Consider the following 14,468-nt stretch of genomic DNA (forward strand, 5'->3'; position numbering starts at 1 on the left):
AATCAAATAGGAGGATCGTTACCTGCTTTTGAGAAGGTTCACCAAGCAAGCATTTTAAGCTTTTTGACTCTTTTAACACTGATACAAGGAATAATTATTTCTCGCTGCCGATGCGATTGTTAAAAGAAGCGAAACCCCGGATTGTGGTGGCTTCGTGGATGCTATTCTTTTTGCACCACAGCAGGATTCTTGGCTGCCAGTCCAAGCTGCTTTCACTTGCCAAGTTTTAAGATGCCGGTTTTGCCTTTCATTTTATTGTTCCTTTCGCAACGTTAAAGACCGACTTAAAAAACCATGCACAGCTGCTATCGGGGAGGGGGGGGGGGGAATTATTTGAATTTTGCACAAGAATGGAGATGAGGAAGGAGCGCGCTGTGATGTAACCACAACGACACCCACAGAAATAGTCCGATATTGGGGGGGACGGGCTCGGCGCTCCCAACCCTGCCGTCTTCCCTGCAACGCGGTTGGGATCTGGCATAAGGGCAGGGAGCCATAAAAGTGCCCACATCTACAGCCAGCCATGGGTGGAGGGTGCTACCTCACCTCCCTTCCCCCTCTTAAAATCCACTGACAACCATTCCTCCCCACCGAGGATCTCTTGCAGGGCGAGCTGAGGTTGGGGAGCAGCCGAACAAAGGGATCCCCCCACTGTGCACCCAGTGCTGCTGGGAAGAGACTCAGCACTGTGATGCCAAAGCTGCCACCTCACTCCGGTTGTGGGCTGCAACCCCTTGCACCAAAAGAATTCATATATGAGAAGAGAATGATTTTATTTTTAATATGTATATATATCTTTTAAGGAGATTGTGTAGAAGTTGGGATGTGATTTTTAAAAGAGATTTACTGTAGATGAACTTAGTTATTTCATTTTACTCAATGGAAAAAAAAAAACCAAAAACATATGATTGGGGTTGGTACCAAAGCTCAACGCCTTTCAAGGACCAAAAAGCCACCCAAAGTTGCTTGTGATCCACCTCAGACTTTGACCGGCCACAAAACACACTGCAAGGGCCCCCACCCAAGGTACAGATACACCGTAAGGCACGGAGTGATGCAGCCCCTCTGTGTGCTGGTGCAACACGCACTGCTTGCAGCCGGCTGTGCACCTTGTATCCGGGCACAGAAATCCCTCCTGTGCACATGGCTGAGGTGTGTGCAGCCCTCCGGGCAGCGCATGGAAGCAGTTTCCAAGCAGTGATCACCCAGGGTGCAAACAGCTCCAACACCAGCTGTGCTGAGCAGAGGTTTACGGCTGGTTTTGCAGCAGAGCGAAGCGCAGGAGACGAACGCAGCCCCCGTATTTCATATTTTTAAGAGGGGGGGGGAAAAAAGACAGAGAGAAAAAAAACAAGACAGGCTACGGACAACCGAAAGCTCCCGTGAAAAGCAACGGGCTGAAACAAAAGCGGCGTGAATTATTAATAAGAGGGGAAAGAAAAACAGAAGCTTTGTTCTAAAGTGGAGCCATAAGATGTGAAATTTCAAAATCAGATGGCTCGGTCTGTGATTTCTTTCATTTAAATGAATTGATCTGTTGCTAAACTGCTGCTCCCGTGCCAAGAAACTTTTAACTCTTTCGGCTCGGAGCTCCCCACGTTGTGCTGTTCTCTCTCCCGTTGATTGAATCGGAAAGCAGAAATTAAAAAGCAAAAGGGGGGGATAATAAAAAGCAACGTGAGCTTAGAAAAGGAGGAGGATTAGTCCCGCAAGCACAGACAGAACACAAAAGAGCCACGGGATGGAGCGTCCCAGTGCTTCGTTAGAACTTCTACTGTATAAACAGCGGGATTCTTGTTCTTACAGTGCTGCTAAAACTTGGAAAGGAGACAGAAAGGCCTTCAACCTTCATGATCCCACATACAGCACTGTGGGGCGAGCTCAGCAGAAACACAGCGCCTGCCCTGAGTCGTGGTAAACATTCACTTACCGAGAGTGCCTTAAACATTTCCAAAATACCCTTCTTTCCTACATGTGTTTGCCTATGAGAGAAAGAACAACAAAGCAGGCTGAGAAGCTCCCAGAGCAGCCCGAAAGACAGCGGCTTTGGTAATATGAAGGGAGGGTTCCCAGCGCCTTCCCGTTTTGCTCTGGGTTTGTTGTGCCCGCGTAAAAACGTATATTCAAAAAGTTTAAAAAACAAAAAAAAAAACAACCCCAAAATAAAAATACTTGACAAAGGACACAAAACGAAGGATAATTCCAGGGGAAAAATGAAAAATACTTATGTGCAGAACAACAAGAAAAAAAAACAAGCTCTTTCTATAAGGCATCTCCCACTTTCCAGTTCTGCTGCAGCTCCCCTGAACTGCTGCTGCTCGCTGCAATCTGCTGCCTGCTTAAGCACGGAATGACAGGCAACATCTGTTTGTATGGAAGCCAAGATCAAGCCTTCACTATTTTTTTGGCTCTGTTTCTTTCCTTTTTTTTTCTGTTGTTCCCCCCCCCCCCCCCCCCCAACCCTAAAAGCTCCACAGAAAAAACAGAAGGAAAAGAAAAAGTAAAAACAGCACGGCAAGATTTTGAAAGCAACTCAAGTGAGGCAGCAACTATTTTCCCTTGGGTTATTTCAAGGTACAGCACTTGGAGGATAACTCTTCCCTCTCTCCACCCTCCCCTGCTCTCCCCACCCCACATCCCTTCCCTTGCCCCGTTGCTATTCATACAGTATCACACACACACATAAACCCAACGTACCTTCATCGCTTTAAGGCCACTCCCTCCTGTGGGGAGGGGGTTCTTCTGTAGGCAACTACAAAAATGGTACGGGGAGGGGAATGAAGGGACAGCCGTGCCACAGTGCTCTCACCTTCCCTCATTTGTTTCCCTCCTTCCTCCATTTTACGGGCTATAAAATGCACGGCGCATATTTTCAAAATCAAAGAGTTTGTTAAGAAATAAATAAGTCGTCCCCCCCCCCCCCCCCCCCCCCAAATAAAATACAATAAAATACAAGACAAATCAGCTCGGATCCAAACACAATTCAAATGACTAACCATGTCAGCCCACTGCCAACTCTGTGGCAAATCGGGAGAAAGCGCAATCATTCCACATGCTGAGATGTGAGCAACTGGAAAGAAACCAACTCTGGAGAAGTCACAATGCAAAGTATTACAGTGCTCCCAACCCTCCCCCCCTCCAGCCCCCAGCCCTACTGCCACCCCTCCGCGGGTCACCCCCCCTTGCTTTCCCCCCCCCCCCATCCCCAGGGAAATTAAATAAATAAAGCAATTAATTAATTAATAAGCCGCTCATTTGACAAAATAAAAGGAAAGGAGAAAGGGAAAAATAAAAATAAAAATAAAAAAATAAAAATAAATAAAACAACACAAAACAAGAGCAACAAGCAGAGCTATTGAAAGACTTAGGGAATGTTTTATCCGCTGGTGATTTGGGATAACGCGTGCACACGTACATATCCCATAGAAAATAATAATAATATATATATATATATAAATCAGACAAGTTGCTAAGGAGACTTGTGTAAACTCGGAATACAGGCACAGTTCTGGCCTTTCCCCCTGTATTCCATCTCGTATTCCGATCACGCACCACTGCGGCACGATTGCACCAATGCACTGCATTAATCTTGGCCTTAAACGGGCTGACTGGCAAAGCAAACTGTGTGTATATATCATCTTTCAAACTTAACAAGTTAAAGGGAGAGAGGGTGGTGGTGGGTGGGGAGGGTTGGGGGGGGGGGGGGGGCGGGAACCTTCGTTCTGAATATAAAATATAGGAGCTGAGCTTAGTAAGGGAATTTTAAAGAGGAAGCGCTATGCGGGCGCATGCAGACAGCCACGCTCCCTCCCTGCCCTCCCTTTCCCATTTCTCCCCTCACAGCCCCATCCATGGCACATGTCTGATGCCCACCAGCCATGCTGGACCCCCCCCCCCCCCCACCTCATTATCCCACCACAGTGGGGTGATACATATTAAACAACTTTTATTTACTTCTTTTTTTTTTTCCCTTCCCCCCCCCCCGTCCCCATCTCTGTTACGTGTGCCCCAAAACCAATTTTTTCACCTTCTACTTTCAGGATGAGGGATATTAAATCAAGCTTGAAGCATTCATGGAAGGTGACTGCTGCTGCACAGCACGATTCATTCCTCAGTGACTGACAGTGCATCATTCGGCCGGGACAAAATTACATTTGTGTTGGTTTTCTTCCCTCTTCTTTGTTATTTGGGTGCAGGAAATCCATCACTCTCCTTAAACCCTCCTTCCACTTCTCCATCTCCAACCCCCTCCCACTGACAGTCAGCACCCGCCTCTCTCTGCTTTGTGCACCACATTTCATGAGATGAGCACTTCCCATGGGGAATCCAAATCTACAGGCTGCAAACTCAGCAATGCAACAACACACCAGAAAGGCCAATGCTGCAGGCGGTGCCCTGGAGCAAACTCCAGCACACTGCCCTGCTTTCAGGTCCAGCTGAAGGCTTTGCATGCTCCAGAATGGGAACCCGCGCTGCCCTAAGAAGCATCACTTCCCTTTATACCTGCAAAAGCACGAGAGGTGAGTCCATTAACCCAGCTCCATGAGAAGGACTGCCACACAGCTTATAGGGTGAGATGCTCACTCCCTGCCCAGTGCTTGCTGTTCACACCAGGGACCTGAGCCCTGTGCTGCGGCGGGGCTGAGGGTGCTGAGCAGCCACACATCCTGCTGGCTTTGTCTCGGCTGTGATATATGATGCAGATGGATGGCTGTGACTAATGCTCTTGACAAGGCATAAAGGAGGGACAATATGGAAATGTGAAAGAAAAAGTATAGTTGGACTCCGAGCACCGTGTGGAGAAAAGAGAGGCCGGCCATCGAGAACAACTCTACTGGCATCTTCCACTTAATCTAATGACAGTCTCACTCATAAGAGCATTATCACGGCACCCGGTGGGGCCAGCTCGAGCAGCATGCTTTCCTTTCAGCTCCAAATGACAGTGTGAGGGCATTACCAATAAAGGAGAAAATTATAAAGTTCTAATCGCTAAATGCTGCCTCCAAAGCAAGCCAATCTGCAGCACTGCATTGAAGACAAAGAGCAAAAGGCGTGTTTTAAAGATGCCTTTGGTGGGTTAGTGGTCAGGAGGTGATGGAACCACCAAGAACTTTAGTCCCTGGGATTCTGAGGTGCCCAGCATTGCTCCCACATATCAATTCTCATTCTGCACGCATAGAAAGCGAAATACTGGGCTCACCTGACTGCTTCTTTTGGTTTGAGAAGAACCACCTGAAACAAAAACACCACATGAATGAGCAAAGCTATCCGCTTAAAAGGAAGATCTGCCTTTTCTTTATTGCCCTAACAAGTAAGGGAAAAGTAGGAATAGTCATCAAAATATTCTCTCTGATCTAACCGTGCTTTTTCCACTTAAACAAAACCACACGACTGAATGCTTCTCGGCCCCTGTGTGCAGATGCTCCAAGGCCTGGATGCAGAGCTGGAGCTGCCTGTAGGACACCTGACTTTGGGGTCAGGACTTTAAGAAGTTGTTGGATCTTCACTACACATCCAGCCCTGATGATGCTGACCCTCATCTCAGAGAGAGAAAACCAAGATAAGAGAGCCCTGCTTGAAGGGGAAGGCTCGGCACTAAGCAGAGCTACACCCACACCAGCTCTATCCAAATCTGTGCAGACCACAGAGACGACAACCACGTGTGCACGGCCCAGACACGACTTCAGCATTTGTCCAAGGAAAACAGAACCCAGAGGTCTCAGGCCGCTGTACAGCAATTAAATAAACCTTCAGTCCCATAGGGCAGGGTTTCAGCCAGGTGCTGTTATGGGCAGAATGATGAAAAGAAGTAAGGCAAGGTGGGAGACAGAAAAATATGCTGAAACCACTGCAGATGCAGTAGCAGGTATTTCACATCCTTTCCCAGCTCTGGGTTCTCTGGTTTTTAGAGGAATTTCTAGCACTGAGGTTGTCTAAGTGAGGCCGCATTTTTGTTTTGGTTGCAATTTGAAAGCCACTATTTTTATCCACAAGTCCCCCAAAGCATCTGTTTCTCTCCGGCTATTTAAGACTTCCTTTTGTAAGACCTAGTTAGAGGTATATCATTACTTTTAAACGTTCCTCTTTGCAGCAGCACTTCCATTTTATCATCGTTACGTGTGTCATTAGCTGTGTGTTTGAACGGTGCAATGTGAAGATGAGGGGATAAAATCCTTGCAGGGGGTCTGCGAGGTTAACTCTCCTTGAGCAAATATTTTGGATAACACCTACTATTTGGTACAAGCTGCTGCATCTCCACAGTGCAGTCCTTTTCAAGATCACTCTTTAAAGCCACCCAGAGACAGAAACTGTTTGGAAGCATCCAGAGAACAGGCTTAGAGTTACTTGAGCCACAAGTACTGCAGATCCAGTAATTTTGGACCACTTTTTATTGCCCCATCACTAATGTCCCCAAGTGATGGATGGGTAAGAAAGTCCTTCTCCAATCTCATGCTGTGGCAGGTAAAACACACCCTCATATTCACTTGACAGGCAAAGCACATCACTGCCTTCCCAGAGACCATAAGCTCCTGGCAGAGGGATTTTACCACAACGCAGGGAAAGCAACAAGGGAGCCAAGAGTCCCAACTTCTGGGTCTAATATGAGAGACAGAAGCATGCAGGATTGACATGTAAAACCTCACGCAGCTCGTAGGGGAACAACAAAACAGTGCTGGATACAAGGGACCTTTTCTACCATCCAACCTCTACTATGCAAACCCAGTTCACAGATGCTTATTCAAAAAGCAGTTGTGATGGTCCAACTTTATTGTCCCATGAGATACCCAAGGACGTACAGTGTTGTTTTCATTACCCAGATGCCAACGGAAAGCAAAAGAGCATGGATGAGCATCAACCTATGGCCAGCCTTTTGGAAAGCCATCAGTGCTCAGCAGCTAGAAGCAGGAGGCATGCAGAGTGCTGAGATCACAGCGGGCACATGCAGCTCATCCAGGCTGCCCAGCCCTACCTGGAGCTGCCACTGCCTGCCACGTGCCCCCAGGGAGAACATTTGCACACACCTACACATTCCTTATGCATTATCCCATGGGAGGTTTGCTCCTTTGGCCACAGATTTGCTGAGCTCCAAGCAAAGCAGTCCTCCAGGAGAGAGTGCAAAGAAACAGCTTGACAGGCAACTCATTGGGTTTGGAAGTCGGATAAAAAGCATGTGAGACAGACGTCCCATTAAATGCTGGTGTTTTTAAAAGACCTCCATTTCCCAGTATTGTTAACCTCAACCATCCTGAATTGGGATGCTCTTACTGTCATCCTGCTGACTGACTGGCATTAATCACTGTGTCCTTCAAGCTCATCTAAGCTTCTGAGCCTTTACTTCCAAATGTTAAACTGTTTCCCCCATATAACTGCATAGGTCAGAACACTATTTTAACTCAAAAGTTGTTTAGAAAATAGCCTGAGTCACACATCAGGAGCTTCCAGTACTGCAGATTCACTATTAAACTCATGAGAGCAGAGCATGGTGTTTTTTACAAGCAGGGAGTGGAGGCACAGCAAGAAGGAACAGTTTTCAGAAGTTGTGACAGAGGAAATGCACAGCAGTGTCTGGAATTTATCTCACGTCCATTGGTTCCAATCCAAAATGCTTCAACCACAACATCATCCTTCGGGCCCAGGACACCAAAAAAAATATATCTTTAACTCTCACACTGAGCCTATTTTTGCCTCGGCTGTGCCAGGACAGTTGGATGGGAGATGAAGATGGCCGAGAGATTCTTCTAGATGCGGATGAGGACTTCTGCTGTCCAAAATATTGCTATTTAGTAGGAACTGCTGCGACCCTATTTCCCTTCAACACAGAAGCAGGCAGAAAGTGAAGTGAAACGTGTTGATCATCATAGCAAGAGTGATGGCTGGGGAGGGAAGGAAGGAAGGAGGGGTAAAAAGCGTGTGTCTGCATGCTCAATAGCAAAGCAAGGAGGGTTGGAGCAAAGCAGATGAGTATCTGCAAGTTGCCAATCCTATTTAGGAAAGAAGGAAAGAACCCCCATGGCCACTGCTGGACACAACCAAGAGGAGAACACACCAACTGTGAGCACCATGTATTCCAATGGGAGTACAGAACTTGCCTTGGGTTAGAGGGAACAGGGATGGAGCAGACAGAGAAAGCGCTGCACGTGTTGCTGTCAAACCTTCTAGAGATAAAGCGATGCCTCTCTGAGTCACTTACATATCTGAGACCAGAGCAGTTGTAGTTGAAATGCATAGTCCCAAACTAGCCATCACGGTTCAAGTAATGCCGTATCTTCTTTTTCCTTGCTTTTGTGTAATTGCTCCTTAAAAAGCCCTGAAGACGTACACATAGAAGATGGCTCATTTGTCACAGCAGTGTTTATTGTTGCAGATCAGAGAGAGAAGTGCTTCAGACCTGCTTTAGATTAGGAAGAGACAGGAGAAATAAAAAGAGCATCTGACACCAAAATAAAACTATTTTGGTCACTGCCATCTCCCTTATTCTAAATGAAGCAATTGTGGGCTACGTTTGCTTTGCATTCATAATTAGCAGACAGAACAGATGGCAAAGGCGTCACTTAAAGCCACACGTCCGACAAAATAACCCAGGCTGCCAGTGCCATTTTTCTCTAGGAACAAGGAATACTTTCCCCTCTTCTTCCCATTGAAACACATCCCAAAGAAATGAGGCCAGAAAACGTTTGCATCAAGTAGGGGATTCACCACAGAAAGGAACCCATTGTGTTTTGGAGTGTGCTGATTACTGGCTGAGAGCGGAAGAAAAGGGCAATAGCAAATGGATTGCTAAGAGTACAAAAAATAGGAATGGAAACTAGCAATACATTGCCAGCAATGTAACGAGGGGCTCAAATAAACATATACTCACTCCTCCCTTTAGTCTTGCAGTTCAGGCATAGACTGGAACTCAGGACATCTGTGCCTCATTTAGAAGGCAGTTGAATGGGAGAATCGCTATCAGTGAAGGCATCTGTTGTCCCACACCCATACCTGATGCCTTCTGCATTAAATGCTCTTATCCTCCCAATACCTATCTCAGCTTAAGAGTACTGGAAAACTCACTGACAAACAGGAGCAGCGAGGCTTAATGCATTACCCATTGCGTACGCACAGCTCCTAACCTGAGCCAGGAGAGCCTCTTTCACTAGAAAGCTGGAGCAAGGCCAAGCAACGTGAAATGCATGTGTGGCACTCCCATCCTATTTCCTCTGCCACAAGCACAGACAAGGACTGAGATATTCCAAAACCACATGCTAACTTGCTGAGAGCATTTTAATGCTGGTCCACTGGATAGTGCAGTGCTGTGCTTGGCTTGTGACACCCAGAACATCGGTGTGTGAACATCTCAGAGAAACAGCATCTCTGGGGAATCTCACCTCGGGTGACAAAGACCCTTTGTTACACTCCTAACCCTCCTACAAAGCTCCGGCAATTTAATCACGGTGAGTACCCTTAGTTGTTGGAAAGAAAAAGAGAGACTGATACAGTTTCATTCCTTTTCGAGTCTCCTGAGTTCCTCCAGCAGTGCTGCTGATGGGCTACAAGAGGATTGCAACATGCCATTCCCTAAGCACTATGGATAAGCTGCATAAGTGAGCAGTACCAGAACACAGATTGATGGGCAATATAAAAGCGATCCCGAGCTTTGACTCTCATATTGCAGGTATGCTTCTAACTGTGAGTCCATTGCAGCCACAGCCCTCCTTGCACAGACACTGCAAATGCACTAATAATTGTGTGTCTCAACAGCCACTGCAGAACTCTCCTCTCTCTGATGCTGTAAATGTGCTAATAATAATAATGAGCCTCAGTAGTACTACAGCCTGCTCAGCTGATGCCCTGCAAAAAACATCACATCAGTGCCACACCTCCACATTCCTTGGACATCCCCATTGATGGTGACCCAGCCACTTCCCTGGGCAGCCAATGCATTACCACTGCATCACTGAGAATCAATTGTTCCTCATATCCAACCTGGATGCTACTGTCACCACTCCTCTCTGTGGCCAACCACCCTCCCAGAAAAGGCAGCTCCCCCCCCATGGGACACCCAGCCTGACCAAGCCCCACCTATCTCCCAGGCAGCTCCACTTGGGACCATGCAGCATCTTCTTCCTTCACCTTCTGATTCTGCCACTCATCTCCCTTCCTTCCCTTCACCCTAAAAATAACCCATTATTCACACAATCCACCAACAGAGCGATCCCACTGAAGTCAAAGGTGGGCTAGGAGACTTCTGAAAAACCAGTACACTTCTAATTTAGGCAAAACGAGTTCAGCAGCTTAACAGGTGTCAAAATATTCCTCCACAGGGCTTAATAAAAGCAAAAAGCACATGGACCCAGAATTCAACAGCAGCAGAACTAAGCTCGTATACTTATTATATAAGCATGCATACAGGTCATCATTCATCCCATCTACATCCATATGTGTTACCCCACTGCACCACACTGTAGGCAGATCCACATTTGATATTTCACCTCTGATAGAACTTCATGACATCAATTAGAGGTGTTACATCTTTGCATAGGCAGACAAGCAGAGAGGGGGTGAATCCCAGTGCAAAACGGGCAATTCCAAACCTCCCCAGGTAAAGCCCTTTACAAATGGGTCATCTTTATGTCCATCTAAGACTTAAGTACCTGTTATTGTATGGTGTCCTACCATTTCTTTATGGTGGGAACATCACCTGATATGCTTAATACAGCATGATTCTCCAAAGTGCCATAAAGTGTGCAACCATCTCATTCCTGCCATCCAACCATAACTTCAAGAGAGTGAAATCACCAGTCTCACCACCAATATATCTTTCTTTTTTCTGGTACCAACTTTAAGGTTCCTTTGGCTTTCTGTCCTCTCACTGCAATAAATTATCACCCAAATTTCTCAGGAGGGCAAAACTCAAATCCATTTAGATGTACCCGTGCAGTAATACATAAAATAATAATTAATAGGTTACTTAGATAGAGGCCTTCCATCTTAGGGCAGAGGCAAGTATTAGTTAATTAATCATCAAGTTGGCATTAACTTATCTTTTGGCACCTACAATAAAATGTAAATCTAAAATGAGCAGTGTTGGGGGGGGAACAAAGAAACAGGAAGCCAACAATAGTTTTGGAAATGGATGACAAAATCCAAATGTTCTGCCTCACTGCTGCTAAATTAAGCACAGCATTATCAGTGCAAAGATTAAAAAGGGGGAGATTTTCCTCTGAACCTTAAGTCACACATCTTTGCTGCACAGGATATGACAGCAACAGTAAAGACAAGCGAATTTACTCACCCTGAGAACGAATGGAAATGAAAAAAGGGATCTGCTCAGGTCTTGATTTCTCCAATTGCAGTCCTACAGAACAGAAGACAAAAGGAAAACATCAGTTTGCTGCATTTAGCAATCAAAGAAGGGATCCCCGCACACCTTCCCTCCCAGACAGTCACTCTCGCTTTGCTCTGCCTTCACTCTTCTTCCCCTGGAGGGCACCGCACGGGGGATTATGGCCAACCTGCCCTTTTTATCTCCTGCTAAGTGGAAAGGGCTCCAGCAAGATCCCGGCTTTAGCTGAATATTGTTCTGGGAATTATTTTGGTGCAAAAAAGGATGAGAAAATATTTTTTCTCACCTCCCATCAGAGGCTTCTCAGCTGTTGAACAAAGATGAAAGAACTTCACATGGAATCGACTTGTCTCCAATTGATTTTGTTCAGCTTTTTCTTTGCAGGAAAACTCACTTTTTCAGAGAGGCCCGTACCAGAAACACGGGTGCAATGTTCAATATATGCATCCGTTTGAGTATTATGGGATGCACAGCTCTACCACTGACTCGTTCTTGGTAAAATCACTTACTCAACCTATCTATCTCACCATGTGTTTCTCAGATAAACCTGATGATATCATCCCCTCAGAAGAAGAAATGGTGAGAACAATTAGTGCTTTGTAAAATACTGCTGAAAAGATAACTATTCCATCTGGCCGCCTTATCCCAAATCCAGATGAGAACCAGCAAGGGAAATGATGATACACATTTCATTCAGAACTACAAATAATAAACATTCCGCTCAGATTCAAGTCAAAGGTTTTGCAACCACCTGTTGGTGTTTATTTGATCAAAGTAACTGTACTCCTTCCTGCCCAGGCACCAGCAAATCTCTGCCTGTTAACAGAGCCAGCAGGATGGATGTGCTCTTTGCTCCTCCCGAAAGCCATTTTATTAGCAAATGAATGATCACAGAATGGCCTGGGTTGCAAAGGACCACAGTGCTCATCCAGTCCCAACCCTCTGCTATGTGCAGGGTCACCAACCACCAGACCAGGCTGCCCAGAGCCACATCCAGCCTGGCCTTGAATGCCTGCAGGGATGGGGCATCCACAGCCTCCTTTTGATACCAGCATGATCTCAAATCCAGCAATTAGGCACGTTGTGATCTAACACACAGCTCCTTCCCAAAGCTCGGCCTTAGCTGCACAATCAGCTCAGAGGCTGCGCTGCGTTACCCCAAATTCTCCAGCCACAGCAACCTACAAACCCACAGTAAGGAGAAAGATGCAGGAAGAAAGAGAGGATGAGCTTTAGGTGTTTGGTTGTTGGGTTTTTTTTCTTCACTGAATCTTCCATTCATTCATTAATTTCATTTCAAGAATGAAGTCATTTTTTTTTTGTATGTGGCTGGTTATTTGACGAGTGAAGCATTAGATTTGTGAGTTGTTCTGCAAGCCAAAACATGCTCCCTCTCATTCATAACACTGAGCTGCTCTGCGTTAAACAGCCGATTATCATGAATGAAGTGGGTGTAACTTCCTTGAAATCCTCCAAAGACCTGTCAAAGCAGAGCTACTGCAGCTCAGTTTTCCCCTTGAAGCGCACAGATCATTGGTTTAATTGTTCCACGCTGATCTTGAAACACGCTTTCTTGGTTCAAAGCGTTAGGCAGTATCACTTCTTGAAGAGGAAAGGGGAAGGGTGGAGAACGGTGCCTCGGGATAAGAGAGAAAAGTGGGTCTATGTCTCAACCATCACATTTAGGTTTTCATTTGGAATCTAAATTGAGCTTCATCCATTTAAAAGTGTGTCAGACAAAACCTTACAAATCAAAGCTCTGGCCTGCTTTGCATGGATAATCAAGAGCCTCTGGCTCTTTCTGTAAGAGGAAATGTTTAACCCTGCAGAGAAGAGGACCGATCTGATGGTTGAAGTGCTGGCCAGCCACTTAGAAACATGAATTTGAATCAAGGTCCGCCATTCTCCACCCCATGTCCAACCTTTTGGTGCTGGCCCAATGTTACCTTATATTTACAAACTCGACAGTCCCGTGTGCCTACAGACAGAAAGGCCGCACATATACAAATAAATAAATACATTAACATCTTCCTCTACTAACTTGTTTAACATAAAGACCTTCCCAAGGATACTCACGGTCCTTAATGATAAGACCCGCAGCATCTCGGCTGCTCATCGTATCACCCTTCAGGACACCAACAGACAGCTCTTGGCCAGCAATAGTGATAACACTGCTGACTTTGGTCAATATCTGACCCCTCACCTAACATTTCCAAAGGCTGGCAAGCTAGAGATGACCACAGAAAACCCAGTAAAGAAAGACATGAGTACCAGCACACTTGTAAGGGTCAGTCTCAGGAAATAAAGGGAAAGCAGCACCAGTGAAGAAATACACTTTCTAGATTTCAGCTCAGATTCTCTGCTAAATTTCATTATCTCACCCACAACCACAACAACAACAAACCCTGACAGCAGTTTTACAACTGCTTTGACACAGCTCTTAACAAGGACAACAAAGGATCGCAGAATGATTTGGGTTGGAAGGGACCTTTAAGATCATCCAGTTCCAACCCCCTGCTGCAGGTAGGGACACCTCCCTCTAGACCAGGTTGCTCACAGCCCCATCCAGCCTGGCCTGGAAGGACACCTAGATGGTGCTTTGGGGAAGAAAAAAACTGGAGATAAGTTTGTCTCAATAAAGTGCTTCAAACAGCTCTGGAGACAGCACCACTTCCCACCCACTGCTGGTTCCTCCATCCCATGCCCTCGCTGCAAGGACATCCACCCTGGACCATCCACCTCTACCTGAAGCCCACCCTCCCCAGACCACCCATGGTGGGGCAGGTCCTCTCCCAGCTCCATCCTGTAAGAACCCAAACCACTGCCATGCTTATCAGCAAAACGCAATCACATCATCACGTCCCGAGGTATCTATTCTGCTCCCATTACAGCAAGCGAGAATTTTGACACTGGTTTAAGCAGCAGTGAAAGCTGCCTGATGTACAAGCAGGTCTGACAGGTTGCATTTTTGCTCCCATTACTATGATGGGCACGAGGGTTCATTCCCATTTTCTTTAGCTGGCATACGGTCCTGGATTTCAGCTGCATCCATGGTTGCATTGCTGTGAAATGTATCACTGCTTATGAGTCACGTTGCAAAGGACACGTTTGTAAACTGACCCACCATTGACAAAAATCCTCT

At 46.2% G+C, this 14,468-nt stretch overlaps 1 long non-coding RNA gene across 6 annotated transcripts in view; it reads right to left on the minus strand.

The window, feature by feature from the left end:
• LOC140261442 (uncharacterized) overlaps positions 1-14,468 on the minus strand; it is a 66,997-nt gene that overhangs the window by 24,057 nt on the left and 28,472 nt on the right. For 4 of the 6 annotated variants that reach the window (XR_011905707.1, XR_011905710.1, XR_011905711.1 and 1 more), the window contains exon 4: positions 11,276-11,338. This is a non-coding gene — a long non-coding RNA (uncharacterized lncRNA). Of the gene's footprint in view, positions 1-22; positions 280-2,697; positions 2,826-11,275; positions 11,339-14,468 lie in introns of those variants that run through there. The other 2 variants (XR_011905709.1, XR_011905708.1) reach the window with 2 other exon arrangements.

This window comes from Excalfactoria chinensis, chromosome 21 (assembly GCF_039878825.1).
Source record: "Excalfactoria chinensis isolate bCotChi1 chromosome 21, bCotChi1.hap2, whole genome shotgun sequence".
Taxonomy (NCBI): domain Eukaryota; kingdom Metazoa; phylum Chordata; class Aves; order Galliformes; family Phasianidae; genus Excalfactoria; species Excalfactoria chinensis.